This window comes from Marmota monax, unplaced genomic scaffold, assembly GCF_021218885.2.
Source record: "Marmota monax isolate L192 unplaced genomic scaffold, Marmota_monax_Labrador192_F-V1.1 WCK01_AAM20220418_F8-fsc00069, whole genome shotgun sequence".
Taxonomy (NCBI): Eukaryota; Metazoa; Chordata; class Mammalia; order Rodentia; family Sciuridae; genus Marmota; species Marmota monax.
The window spans coordinates 1483541-1497798 of NW_026695243.1; the positions used below are offsets into that span (position 1 = coordinate 1483541).

General features: G+C 43.0%; 1 protein-coding gene across 1 annotated transcript in view; it reads right to left on the bottom strand.

Moving 5' to 3' along the window:
• The window catches only part of Plppr1 (phospholipid phosphatase related 1), a 313126-nt gene extending 299583 nt beyond the window's left edge, over positions 1–13543 (bottom strand). The window contains exon 1 of the mRNA XM_046457212.2: positions 13146–13543. The gene's annotated coding sequence lies outside the window, so the exon portion shown is untranslated. The remainder of the gene's footprint in view (positions 1–13145) is intronic.
• Positions 13544–14258: the final 715 nt, after the last annotated feature.

Below are 14258 nucleotides of genomic sequence, written 5' to 3' on the forward strand. Positions count from 1 at the left end.
TTCTACAAATAACATAATATCATACTTCTTTATGGCTGAATAAAACTCCACTGTGTATCCACAACATATTTTCTTTAACCATGTATCTTGAACCAGCCTAGGCTGGTTCCACAGTTTGGCTATTGTGAATTGTGCTGCTATAATTATGGATGTGCATATATAGTTATAGTATGCTGACTTTAATTCTTTTAGCTAAATACTAGGGAGCGAGTGGTATAGCTGCATCATATGGTAGTATCATTCTTGGTCTTTTGAGGCAATACTGATTTCCACAGTTTGTTGTATTAATTTACAATCCCACCAACATTGTGAGCCTTTCCTCCACATCCTCACTAGCATTTATAAATATCTGTATTCTTATGACTGCCATTCCAACTGGAGTTAGATGAAGTCTCAGTGTAATTTTGATTTGTATTTTCCTGATTGCTAAAGATGTTGAATATTTTTTTCATATATTTGCTGGCCATTTGTATTTCTTCTTTTGAGTGTGTCTGTTTAGTTCATTAACACATTTATTGATTGGGTTGTTGGGTTTTTTTTTTGGGGGGGGGTTACTGAGATTTGAACTCAGGGGCACTGAACCACTGAGCCATGTCCCCAGCCCTATTTGTATTTTATTTAGAGAACGGGTCTCATTGAGTTGCTTAGCATCTCACTTTTGCTGAGGCTAACTTTGAACTCTTGATCTTCCTGCTTCAGCATCTGGAGCTGCTGGAATTACAGGTGTGCACCACCATATCCGGCTTTTGGGTTGGTTTTGGTGGGGGTTTTTTAATAGTTTTTTTTTTTAATATTAATCCTACGTCACAAAAATAGTTGAGAAATATTTTCTCCCATTATGTAGGCTCTTTCTTCACACTCTTTTCAAGATCAAAGGAGAAACAGAGTTTGATTTCTATGCATGCCCCTTAATTTCATCTTCTTCCATTAAAAACATACCCCTAAACCTAGCCATCTTCTCCTATATAGGTAAAAAAAAGGAAGCAGAGTTAAGCCTCAATCTAGAAGAATATCTTAATATTTCAAGTTATGTACAATGAAATGGACTCATATATAAGTAAGCTTCCTGGCACATGCGCTACCTACCAGAGCCCCCATGTACCTGAAAGTCAAGGTTTACAGCTGAGACATACCTGCTTCATTCACATGAATCTTCTGCATCTCTGGAGCCATCTCACATATTGAGATGTTCTGCTTTCTGTCTTTTGGACTTGATGATTGGATTGCTACTGGTTTCTTAGATTAACTATCAAGACACTAATTGTCATTTAATTTAATTAATTTATTCAGTAAATTTTCATTAGGTTTATAGAGTATAAAAGACTTATAGGTCTTGGGGATGTAATAGTGGACAAAACATACACAGTCCCTCATCTTGTGGTATGTACATTCTAGTAGAGATCATAAACAGATGAACAATTGAACCTATATATGAAAAGTAAGGTGTTTATCACACTAACAAGAGATCTAAATCAGCATAGAACTAAAGATTAACGGGCTGGGTGTATTAGAGTTATCAGGGAAGGCCTGTCTGACAACACTTGAATGGATGGATGAGGTGGCATGGAAGGGAGATGCTGATTTCTGTGGAGCAGTCTGGAATCAGACTGAGCTAACCACAAGTGCAAAGATCCCCAAGGCCAAAATTTGGGGCACTTAATGAATAAAAAAAAAGTTACTTCTCTGCCCCAGCTCCCAGGATCCTGGCCGACCACAGCTCAGACCCAATTGCTTCCTATCTTGGGTACCTCCAAATGTGATCACCAACATAGGGAGGAATGAAGCCCTGAGGCTGGCAAGGAGAGACTGGACAATTTCTTATTATGTGGTATAGAAAGGAAAGGCCCTCGCACTGAGAGTTAGACTGGGATTCTTACCATCCACATCTCAGATTCTGTGATTCTTTGCAACTACGAGTGTGTGTCTACATCTAGGTAAACAACCAGTACAACTAAGGAAAATGAGACTTTAAGCACCTATGTGACCAACAGAGATTAATAATGTTGTCTTTACATTTAAGAAAAGTGTACACTTTTGTCAATTCCCAAGCATTTTTATGAAAGTAGAAAAACAAAAAGAAAGAGGATTGAGATTTAATTTTTAAAACAGAGTTTTGATATATTGATCACATCCCTCCCTTTCCCACCTTTTGCTAGGCTTCTAAATTCCATGGCTCAGAGATCAGCATGACCAAAAGCAATATTCTGACAAAGATCTTATAAAGTTTTAGAGTTAGCAGCATAATGAATCATATTTTCAACTTCTTGGTTTAAGCTTTAATTTTTTAAAGGAGGTTAAAATGTTATAGAGGAAGATGTGATAACCCAGAATTTTAAAACTTGATATTTAAGTGGTTCTGAGAGCTATGGCAGCAGTATGTCCTTTGTCTATCACAAGTAATGAAAGTTAATAGTAGCTACAGTTTCTTCAGTCCTTATTATGTTCTAGACTCTATGTTAAAATAAGTAGTTTCCTTATTCCTCATCAAATTTCCATAGGAGAAGGAGTACTTTTATTATAGCCATCCCATAGATGAGAGATCTAAAATTTAGAAAGACTAAGAGATTGGCCTAACATCAAAAAGCTAGTGAATGGGGGCTGGGGCTGTATCTCAGTGGTAGAGCTCCTGCCTAGCATGTGTGAGGCACTGGGTTCAATCCTTAGCACCACATAAAAATAAACAAATAAAATAAGGGTTTGCTGTCCATTTACAAATAAAAAAATTTTAAAAAAGCTAGTGAATGGCAGAACTGGAGCTCAGACTCAGCTCCATCTGACCCCATATTCTAAGCTCTTAACCCACCACATGATCCTGCTTCCTGAGCAGGGAAATACAGTTAGAGTACTTAAGAATCAGAGTTCTATTTATGTTTCCATCATGGGCAAAAGTCATCAGTTATTAAAAGGAAGACTTTATGACTTGATTAGAGTTGGCAAGTAAAATGCATTTGTTTTAAAATTCATTAAGGTTTAAGATGGCAAGAAGCTAACCTGAAAAAATAAATCTCTACTAATATGTTTATAGGAGAATATCTTCCCTAGATAACACCTCATTTCATTTTATGATTGTTGCTTGGCTCCCAAGTACTACTCTAATGTGAGAATCTCACACTATGGAGAAGACCATGGAGCATGGAGAGGCAGGAAATGGGCAGATTGGGGTGGGAGGATGGAAGGCAATCTCTACAGCTGACTCTGGGTGCTGACATTTATCTAAAACCTGAGTTTCCATCTGGTAGGGATTCTTTGCTCAAGCTAGTGTTTGTGAAGTGAGTTCCCTAGGTCTTGCTTTCTGATGCAGTCAGATGTGACAGGATCAGTACTGACTTCAGAGGCTGAAAACAGCCTGCCGTCTCAGCCTCTCCAGACTTGTGGGACCCTGGACAAGTCACTTAACCTCAGAGGACTTCAACTTTCTCATCAGGAAAAATAAGACAATTGGAATGGACTATCCCTTCCAGCAATTCTGTGAATCAAGGAGAATTGACAGCTGCTGCCATTGACTAAGTTCAAACGGAGAGCCCTCAGTGTGTTATCTTTTGCTAGAATGTGAACTCTTCAAAAGCCTGTGGCATAATAAGTGGCTTCCACAAGATGCTCAGAAAATATTTGTTCATTAGTCATTTTCTATTTTAAAATGGAAAGCAGCATTTGTCCTTCTCATACAATGGTAATATTTAACAAATATTTACTAATCAAAAGAAATTGCTTCTGTTTGAAATTACAACAAAAAGTAAATGGTGAAAAAATACATAAAGTATGATCTTACCCTTCAAAAAAGGGGAAAAAAAAAACAGGCAAATGTTAATAAACCACAAAAACTTGGAGGAACTTATACCAAACAAGAGAAACAAGTTGTGGCAGAAATTTGAGTGATATTTATTTTCTACACCAGGTACTTCATTATATCTGTATTTTGTGCATCACTGTAGTATGTATATCACTGATTTAACTCATTTTTAATGCTAAAATACAATACTCTTATTGTTCCAAACCAGCCTGACCAGAAACTGTGTCACATGTTACATGTCAACCCATGTAGAAAACTAAACCTAAAAGATTTTCTTCAAATCTAGAGATACTGCCTGGCTAAAACATGGTAGGAAAAAAAAAAAACAGAAAGGTAATGTTTTCTCTCTCTCATTAAATATAAGTGTGAATGAAAAGGTCTTTTTTTTCCAGTTCCAGTGACCCCCAGGAGAGAAGGCTGTGGGCTGATTATTAGAGCAGTCGAGTGGGTTTGCCTGGAAGCCATAGCCAGGGAAGCCTGGGAGACGGGAATAATGATAAAGCACGCTTGGCTTGGAGAGCGCCTGAGCTGAACAGCAGCACTCTCAACCAGACACTCTTCTTGCTAATTGTATCTGATTCCACTTGATTATATATTTCATTGAATTTAAATGTTGATGAGGGGCCACTGTTCCACGCTTCCCATCAGAAACCTCAACAGAAAGGGCACCCAGAACCCCTGTCAGCAGGCCAAATACATTACCCTCCTTGTGACAGATCTGCTCTAGTCAACATGATCACCTTTCCATCAGTCTGTGTCTGTGAGCGTTTCTACAACACTTGATGCAATAATACCCAGAGAAAAAGCCCTTTCTCACATAATGGAGGCAGAATAAAATATGTGCTTTCCTGTCAGGTAAAAATTTATGATCTTCACACAAAGAGGGCATTTATTTTCTATGGGTATGCAGCTCTTCTCCATGTTGTTATTGATGAATGAGAAAAAATAAATGTACCACATAAGGAGGAAATACTGGCAGATGCGGAGGCGACTGCTGACTTCCCAGGCAGTTAATGGCACAAGCCACCCAAGGCATCACATTAGGCTTCCCAGGGATGCTGTGAAATTCTAAGCCTTGGAATGAGAAGGACCAAGTGAGTGAAGGAACACAGACTTTGGACTCAGACCTGGGTTTGAATCTAGCTCTCACTGGGAGAAGTAGGTAAGCAACTCAACTTTCTGTGATTTGCTTTGCTCAGCTGTCAAATGGGGACATTGATAACTATTCTTCAGGAATTAAAGAAATAAAACAAGTGAATCCCCTTGGATAGTCCATAGTAGTACCTTGTGTGGTACTTAATAAATATCAATCAAGTGTGTGTGTGTGTGTGTGTGTGTGTGTGTGTGTAAATGGTCAAATTCTGCCATTCTGCCCTCCAACCTTCAAAACAGTTCAACAGGGCTATAAGCCAAGATCAGCCAAATTGATGGGTAAAATAGTTTTCTCCTCTTTACTAACTTGAATCTGCAGAAAAAAAAAAAAAACCCTGAAAAATAGAGAAGTAGACAAACAGCCACATTCATACATACACGGATAAGTAAAGGAACTAGTCTAGACAATCTCTAACCCTGAGAGACTGAAACTCAGAGAGATAATAGGCAGATAGAGCTTTCATTCAACTAACACTTTTATCCCTTTGGCCTTGCTTTTATTATTGAATGCAATCTTTACTGATTAGCATATCAGCCAGGAAATGAAACATTTTACCAGCCCCTCCTACCTCTGTGCTGACTGGTGGCTCCTTGGACACTTGCACTGGGGCGCCTGTGGCCCTGTATTACCCACTCTACTGCAGTGCCAGAGGACGAGGCAGTGTCCCTCCTCCCACTCCATGGAAACAGTGGGCACTGGTATCAGGAAAAAATATAAAGGGGTCCAAAAATGCTCAATAAGCATGATAACAATATTTTAAACACACACACACACACAATTAAGGCCAAAGTTCCTTGAAGAAGGAAATACTAAAATTTTAAATAGAGGAACTGAGGCTGTGCTTGCTCCCCTGCTTTCCTCGCCTCATCCTGATTCCAACACCTGGCAGAGTCAGGCTCAGAAGCTAGGAGACAAGGGTTTCAACCTCAGTTGTGATATTTCTTAGCTACCATAACTAGCACCCCCAGTCAAGACACTGTATTTCTTTGGTTCTCAATTCCTCATTTCAGGAAATGTGATTGGATAAGATCTAGAAACCATCAAACTTGAAAACTCTTATAAGATTTTTTATGCACAAAAAGGAAATATTTTCTAATTCATGGCCAAAGCAGATATATACAGATTAATGTCTTTTAACCAAATGGTTGTGATCCACTGAGGGAGTGGTCACAAAATCAACTCAGAGGGTAACAACCAGTACTGCAACAATCAGAAATAAAAGGACTGTAATTATAAAATATCAGATATTGCATGTAATGAGAGTATCATTTCTCTCGGTCTTTCATATAAAATGCATTTTTTAAAAAGAAAATTCTATGATTTTTTTTAATAACACAAAGCTGCATTTTGGAGCTCATCATCAATGACTAAACAGGGCAAGATTCATTCACCCAAAAGATTCACTCAATCCAACATTTTTACCGAAGCGCTTGTTCTGTGACAAAGCTTGGGACTACTGAAGCAACATAGATTTGAAAGTTAACCTAGTGTAAGAGGTTAAGACAACCTTCCTTTGGATGTGACTTTGACTTGAAAACTAAGGGAGTTAGGCAGGGGATAGCAAGAATGGAATTCCATAAAGAGGGAACAACAGAGTCAAAAGACTAAAGATGAAAAAGAAAAGTCTTATTGGGGCAACTATAAGTTTAGAATTCTACTTTTATGTACAAGTAAAAAGAACCAATAAAAATTAGGACAGCTGAGTGCAATGACACACGCCTGTAATCCTAGTGGCTTGGGAGGCTGAGACAGGAGGATCGTGAGTTCAAAGTCAGCCTCAGCAATGGTGAGGTACTAAGCAACTCAATGCGACCCTGTCTCTAAATAAAATACAAAACAGGGCTAGGGATGTGGCTCCATGGTCAAGTGTCCCTGAGTTCAATCTCTGGTACCAAAAAAAAAAAAAAAAATTAGGACATGTATTTAAATCCTAAAACCAAATAAACAAAAACAAAAACAAAAAACAAGTTTACTATGGCTGAAATATAAATATGATGGGCTGAAACAGAACCAAAATGTATTTGGCTACGAAGGGCACCAGGATGCAGGTCAGACCCAAGTTCCAGTCTCTGCCCTGCTGCCAGCTAGTTCTCAAATAGAATCCCAGCAGTCCACATCCCCTGGATTCTATTTGAGAACACATGACAACTTTTCCATGAGGAAGGAGACATTTAACTTCTAAGGAATGTTGTAAATCTCACATCTGAGATATTTAGAGTTTATATTCCTCAGTACCAAAGAGGTGCTGTAATTAATGTAGCTAGTCACTTCACTGAAAATGATCTGCTAAACAGCTAAGTCCCTGTTGTGAGATGCTTGTGAGCTTGAAGAATGCAAGGACCTGCCTAAGGCAAGCCAACTTTCCTCCTCCCCAGACAGGTGCGAGAAGTAGACCACCAGGCAAAAGTTTTTGGCAGACGCTCCCAGCACATGTCTGCCCCACCTAGGCTTCTCATAGCAGAGCTAGTCTGCTCCTGCCATATTCATATCTGCTGATTTAATTCCTGAATTTAGGAAGATGGGAGTAGAGCCAGCTATTTATAATCAACCATGGAAAAAAAATATTTTTAAATGGATGCCAAAGCATACCATCTCTAGAGACCTGAGCTTATAGTCAAAGCTTTATGTTTTTAACATCACGGTAACAGTCACCCATAATACTCACCATTTTCTAAGCACTTACTCTGTGCCAAGCTATACCAAATAATTACTCTAATCTTCACAATCCTTTGTGACAGGTTCTACTGTGGTCTCCCTCTTAACCTAGGAGTAACTAGAAGCAGCACAAAGAGGTAAACAGGGTGCCCAAAGTCACAGGATCAAGAAATGGCAGAGCCAGAATGAAGAAGAAATCAATCCATTCAGAGTCCCCAATTGGTTAAGAATTAATTCAGGTAGCAGCCTGACACTGGAGCTCACACTGCCAGATTCCATGCTACATAAACAAGGACCATCAGCCTGCATGCCCAAGTGCCACCATTAGTGTCCAGCACTTGGAGCCCCCTTAGGTTTCCAGGACACTTTAGGATTCAGGAAGTGCTTGGGTCATTTGGTCAGGAGAACAGCAACCCTGCATCTGTCCTCAAATCCATCTTTGCCGGCTCTCAGGCAGAGGCATCCTTTCCTCTCCTACTCAGTTCCCCCAGCTTTTGTTCTGCTTAGCCCCTGACTCTTCCCATCTGCTCCTGCTTGATAAGAACTTGCTTGTAGCTCCCTGCACCTTCTCCCAATGGCCCCATAACTCTTCTCCCTGCCAGATTCCATGAATGACTGATAGGTGTGCACTGCCTGGATTTTCTTGGCTCCTTCCCCCACTCTGAAATATGGCTTCTGAGCACACTGCTGTGCTAAAGCTGCTTTCCTGACAGTCACCCCAGAACTCCAATTTCATTGTCTTTTTCTCAGCTCTCTACTTTCAATCCTTTCAGTCTCTCCTCACTCAAAACCATTCTGATAATTTACACATTCCAAGAGGGGAGACAGGCTGTAGGATCATGAAAATGGATTTTGAGACCTGACACATACAAGATTGTTAATCATGGTCAAGTTGCTGGACCCTCAGTCTCAGCTGCTTAGGCTGGAGAGTGGAGAAAGGAGTCACACGTGTTGTGGGGTAAAACAAGATTCCACATGTGGGCACTTGTGCAAGGCCTGACCCAGGCCACTTGTGTGAAATCTGATCACCCCTTCTCATGATTCCTAAGGCCTCTGCTTTCCTGCCAGTTATTTCCCATTTTGTCTGAGAATTCCCTTCCTACATTCTTTACCAGAGCTTGTTTCTCTCCTTAATCTCTGGTTGTTAAAAGCTGAAATTTGCTCTCTGGCTCTATGGTCCAGCTCTTTCTATCCTCTCCCTTAACACAAAAAAACAGTTGCCATTGACTATGAAATCACTACACACGGGGATCTGTCCCAGTGCTTTCCAAGTTGTTTCAATGTCACCCTAAAATCGACTCCTGCAGGAACCGCAGTGAGTTTTCACCTTCCTGGGCTAACCTCCCTCATCATTCCTCTGACACCATTCAAGCAGCTACTATCTTTGGTGCTCCTTTCCTTCATCCCCTGCAGAAAACAAGTTCTGACTGTTCTCTCCATTCTGGCATCTTTTATTGTGATTTTCAGACTGAAACCCAATATGCCTGGGCTTGGTTCATAAGAGGCCTAGTTCCTAGGGTTATACTGTTGATGAACATGGGTGGTCTGGCCCACATCCCGGGATGCCAGTATGCCATGAGCTGCTTAAATGATACTCTGTGGCTTACAAACTCCCCGGTCCCAGCTAGTTTTAGAAGTTTTCATAAAGTCCTGATTTCCATGAAATCAGGAAATTTTGACAAGTAAGAGAGAAGGAAAAGGGGATTCACACTTATCACTAGCATACTACGTTATCAGGAATTATGTGGTTGATGTTGCCTTCAAGATGTGCTGATGGTATGATTTTTTTAAATATAAAAAAGAAATGATGTCTCAACACCATTTCCCTCAGTGGCACCTCAAATGACAGGTCTTCATAGAGGTGGCTGAGACAAGTGCTTTTGTTTGTAGCTGTGATCTCTCTGGAACATTTTGGTCACTGACCTCCCAAAAGTTGATTGCCTTGGAGAAATGGAAATCATGATCTAGCTTCTGCTATTCTAAGTGCAGCATCGTCACTTCGTGACTTTATTTCTCAGTCATTTAGTTAATCACTCATTCAACAAATATTTACTGAATAGGGACTGTACCAGGCCTGCACTGAATGTGGAAGATGCAGCTGTGAATGCCTTGCCCTCCCAAGGCAGAAAAGACAGCTACGCAAGTGAATGCTGGGGAAGTAGAAGATGATACAGGAGCACGTGATGGTGGCCCTGCTTTGAAGATCAGCAGGTTTCACTTCTCTGTTTCTAGATAGAGGTCCTCCTCTCCACCCTACTCCACCACCCTCATCACTCATACCTACCTATATTTCCACAACAAGCTCTCTGCCTCCAGTCTTACCATTTCCAATTCATCCTCCACACTGTGGTCACAGCCATCCTCCTCTAATGCAAATCAGATCATGTCTCAGCTTTTCCAACTTTCAAATGCTCCTGACCATTTGGATAAAATTGAAGCTGTTTTGCATGTTCCTTTCACCCTTGATCCCTGCTGATTTCTCAGGCTTGATGTCATGTCCTTCCCAGGAGCTAAAACCCCACACCTCTCACTACAGTCACAGAGAATTAATTCTAGTCCTCACATGTTTATATCTGCCCAGAAAGTCTTTCTCATCTCCTTGTCCTGGTTCAAGAATCAGCTCACATCAAACTCCCTAAGAAATCATCTTGATCTTCTTCCCCTCCTTTAGATGGAAACCCTCCCCCTTGTGCTTCCATATCATTCTGGCTACATCTCTATCCAAACACTCATGCCACAGGATCAGGTATTAATTAGTTATCACCCAGGCACTGTTCATGCTTGTATGGCCCTAGCCACACAGCATGACTTATATTCACGCTAATTTATCAAGCACTCTCTCACATTCTCTCTGCTTGGAATGTCCTTTCTATACTTCCCTACCTGAAAATATTATTGATTTTTTCAAAAATATCTCAATAATCACCTGTTCCAGTTCTTCAGAAGAAAATCATTTACATGTCTATATTGTCAGTACTTGGTTTACTCTGCAATTATAACAGTTAATTGGATTACATCATAGGTAGTTAAGACCTAAGTGTTCCCCCCTTTTCCTGGGACCAATTTTTTCTTCCTATTTTTTTTACTCCAGGCTCCAACATATTATAAGTGCTGATGTATGTTTTCTAAGTGCTGTGAAAATCCAGGAACAGGGGACAGAATGTGTAGCACATGTGTAAAGAGCTCACAGTACAATTCAGAGCTATCCTACTTTGATTATTTTATGTATGTTAATTTTTTACAACTAGATTGTAAACTCTTCGAGGAACAGAAGTGTTATACGTTTTATCTGACTTGCTAAATACAGACTATGCAGTCAATAAGTACTTGTGAACAGAATCTGAATATGATCAAAATAAAGTGATCTTGGAAATGAAGCAGGAAAAAATACATTGTAGCAGAGCAAAGAGCTCTAGTAAGAAGAAAAAAAAAATCTTGATCTTTTCTTGCCAAGATTTGCAAGGAAAATGATGAGAATATTCACCATGAAATAAAAAAGGACATATGCTGACAATTATTTTTAAATCCCCTCTATGCCAATTTCATCTTGAAAATATTTCTGGAAAGGTCTTTACTTCACTTGTTATTTGAAAAAGAAAAAAAAACAACACTTTCAGATTTCTGTCTTAGTGAAAGCCTTTTAAAAATCATAAAAGTCAATCTGTTTTAGTAATATGCATCTTTTCTTAATTCCTTTTCTTTCTTCTTTTCCCAAAACCTCTGCACTTTTGGATATATAACTGATGAGTCAACCACTCTTTCATATGTGAACTTTCTCAATGAATCTCATAAATGTGTGTTTCTATGTATGTATATGTGTGTATGTTTGCTGTGTTTTCTCCCTCTTTGAAGTCACAAAATGTTAAAAACAAAAATGGTCCCTATTCCAAACAGCAGCAGAGAGAGAGCCCCATCTGTCATCTCCAAGTGAAGAGAATCCCCTCTGATGACCAGTACTGGATCTGGGCCCCGGTGTTTCCTTCTGCCAGCACTGGCTTGGCTTCCCTTACAAATCTGAGACTTTGAGTACAGAAGAGACAAAAATATACCTGTGTGGCCATCCCACCTTCCAAGCACAAACATGTCAAGATGGAGAAACTTTCACACTGGCACTTTCTAGACCTAAAGAACTAGTTTGTGATTATGCTAAAGGATAAGCCCAGGAATAATCATGTCCTTTATGTTCCAGATGTGACATTCCAGACATCTCGAAACTAGAGTCCCACTGCATGAATAGGAGCTGCCACCCATAGAAGTAGAAGAGGCATGTGAATTCAGTGAAGGTTGCAGAGTTCCTGGTCTTGCACAGGACCTCTTTCAGCCTTAATGGGCCTCTGGTCACATCTCCCCCAAAAGACCATTGTCCATCCCTCCTGCGTTCCCCTTTGTCCAGTTCCTGGACTCATCACATGCTGACCCAGTCTTGGTTGTTTCAAAGGACCATTAGATTGTCAAGCTTTCCCCAGATGCCGGCAAGCACTCTGTACTCTGAGATCCTGCCCCACTGGGGTTGGCATTTTAAGGAATCCTTTTCCCAGAATCTTTTCTTTTGAGCCAAAGAGATATTCAGAACGGTGCCTGACCACCAGCTAGATACCAGGTTGTAGGAAGCAAAACATCTCTTCCACGAAAAAGGTTGAAAGAAAAAACGGTATGCCCACAAAGAAAAATAACCCAGAATCCTCCACATATTCCACACGTGTGTGTCACAAAACCCCAAGGCAAAAATAAAGCCGCAGCTGCCCCTGCCGCCGCTGCCGCGACAGCAGCCCCAGTCCAGCTCCCAGCGCTGCCGCGCTGGTGTACATGAAAGCAGCATCTTCCCCCTAGAGGAGCGATCCTGGCGCCCAGCATTTCTAGGAGGTGATTATGGCAAGCCTTTCAGTAACTCATCATTCATTCCCCCACTGACCCGAGCCTCACCCCGGCGCCTCCAGCACTGCGAAAGCCTATGGTTGTCCCTCCAATTCTTCAGGTGACACCACGCACACACACACACACACACACACACACACACACCACTACTATGCGCCTGGGGCGCAGGCGAGTGGAAGGGAAAGATGACAGGTGCCCACGCCCCAGGCAAAAATCAATCCCAATGCTGATAGCTGAGGGTGAGAAATCCCAATCCCGGCCGGGTGGGAGGACTTGGCACCACCTACCTGCAGGGCGCCCCTGGCCCGCATGCCCACCCACGAGAGCGGCTCGCCTCGAAACCCGGAATGCAGTCAGGAGGGTGGAACCGGACGATAGGAGCCTCCACGCCCCCTTTGTCTCCACGTTTCCCAAATGACAGCAGAGGAAAGTTTACGAGCAGGGAGGCGATAGCTTTCTGCCGGGTCAATCTGAAACCTCGCAGGAGGCGACCCTCCCTGGGATCGTCCTCTCCTCCTACACTGCCCGGCGCCGCCTTCATCTGCACCTTGAAACCCACGAGCCAGGCGTGGGCCACCTGCACCACCGCGTGGGGTCAGGAACCTGCCCCCAGGGCTGCCCAGGCGCTGCGACGTCTGGGAGCCGTCCTTCGGCGGCGGGCGCCACACTCACCTCCAGTGGCGGAGCGTCCTCCGGTGCGCCCTACTGGGCCGTCCCGCTCCCGGCAGCGAAGTGCATTCAGGCAGCTGCTGGAGACACTCTCCCCGGGAGCTGCTGCATTCCGCCTGCGTGGGAGAGCGAGTCGGCGAGCGCGCGGCGCGGGCGTGCACGAGTGTGTGTTTGTGCGAGTGTGTGGCGAGTATGCCAGTGTGTGTATGTATGTGTGTGAGCGCGCGCGGGAAGGGGGACGGGGGTGCGCGGGATCACAGATCCCCCTCGGCGCCCATTCCGCGCTCTGCCTCCTCCTCCCGCGCTCTGCCTCCTCCGCCACCGCCTCTTGACGCTGCTGCCTACACAGGGTCCAGGTTTCAGGATCTTCTGCTTGTTTAATGAAAGGAGAGGAGCAAAAGGCTGGCGGGGAGGGGGCAGAAGGCGGGGGCGGGGAGGGCGCCAGGCTGCGCATGCTCAGAGAAGGACACTGAGCGCTCGCTCCGGAGACCTGGCAGGCGAAGAGAGCTTGCTTACTGGAGAGTGGAGGAAGATTGCACCCACCGGAGCAGCCGGAGCTCCGCGGGGTTCCCGGAAGGCAGCTGGGAAACCCCGTCGCAAAGGTGCGCCCTGCTGGAGGACTCCGTGGCTCTGCCGCGCGGAAAGCTGGTGGCCGGATCCCCACCCATCCTAGGATGCCGCTTCTCCTGCGAGCTTTGGGTAATACCAGGCTCTCCCTGTCCCGGGTATTTTTAGTGTGTGAGCCAGAAATCCCACTGGCAACCGTGGAGCGTCGACCCGGAGGTCCAAAAAGAACCCCATGCTGCAGGTGGCATCTTTTATTTTAGTAAGCTTCCTGATTTGTGCTTCTTTCCTTCCCTTTCCCAACTTCTACTCTGTCTAGAGGAGAAAAGGACAAGGTCCACTAGGGTCCCCCAAACATGTTTGATAGGTAGAGGGCAGAGAGGAACACAATAACCCTCTTTTAAAGAACAAAGAGGGAGTGGAAGGAAGGTAGGTCTCCAAGGAACCCACACCTAGCCTTCCTTGGTGATAGGGTAGATGGAGGAGACAGTTGCCTTATTCAAGGGGGCAATAAGAACAATGAGGCCATTGTCCCACTTGTCTTAAAAGCCA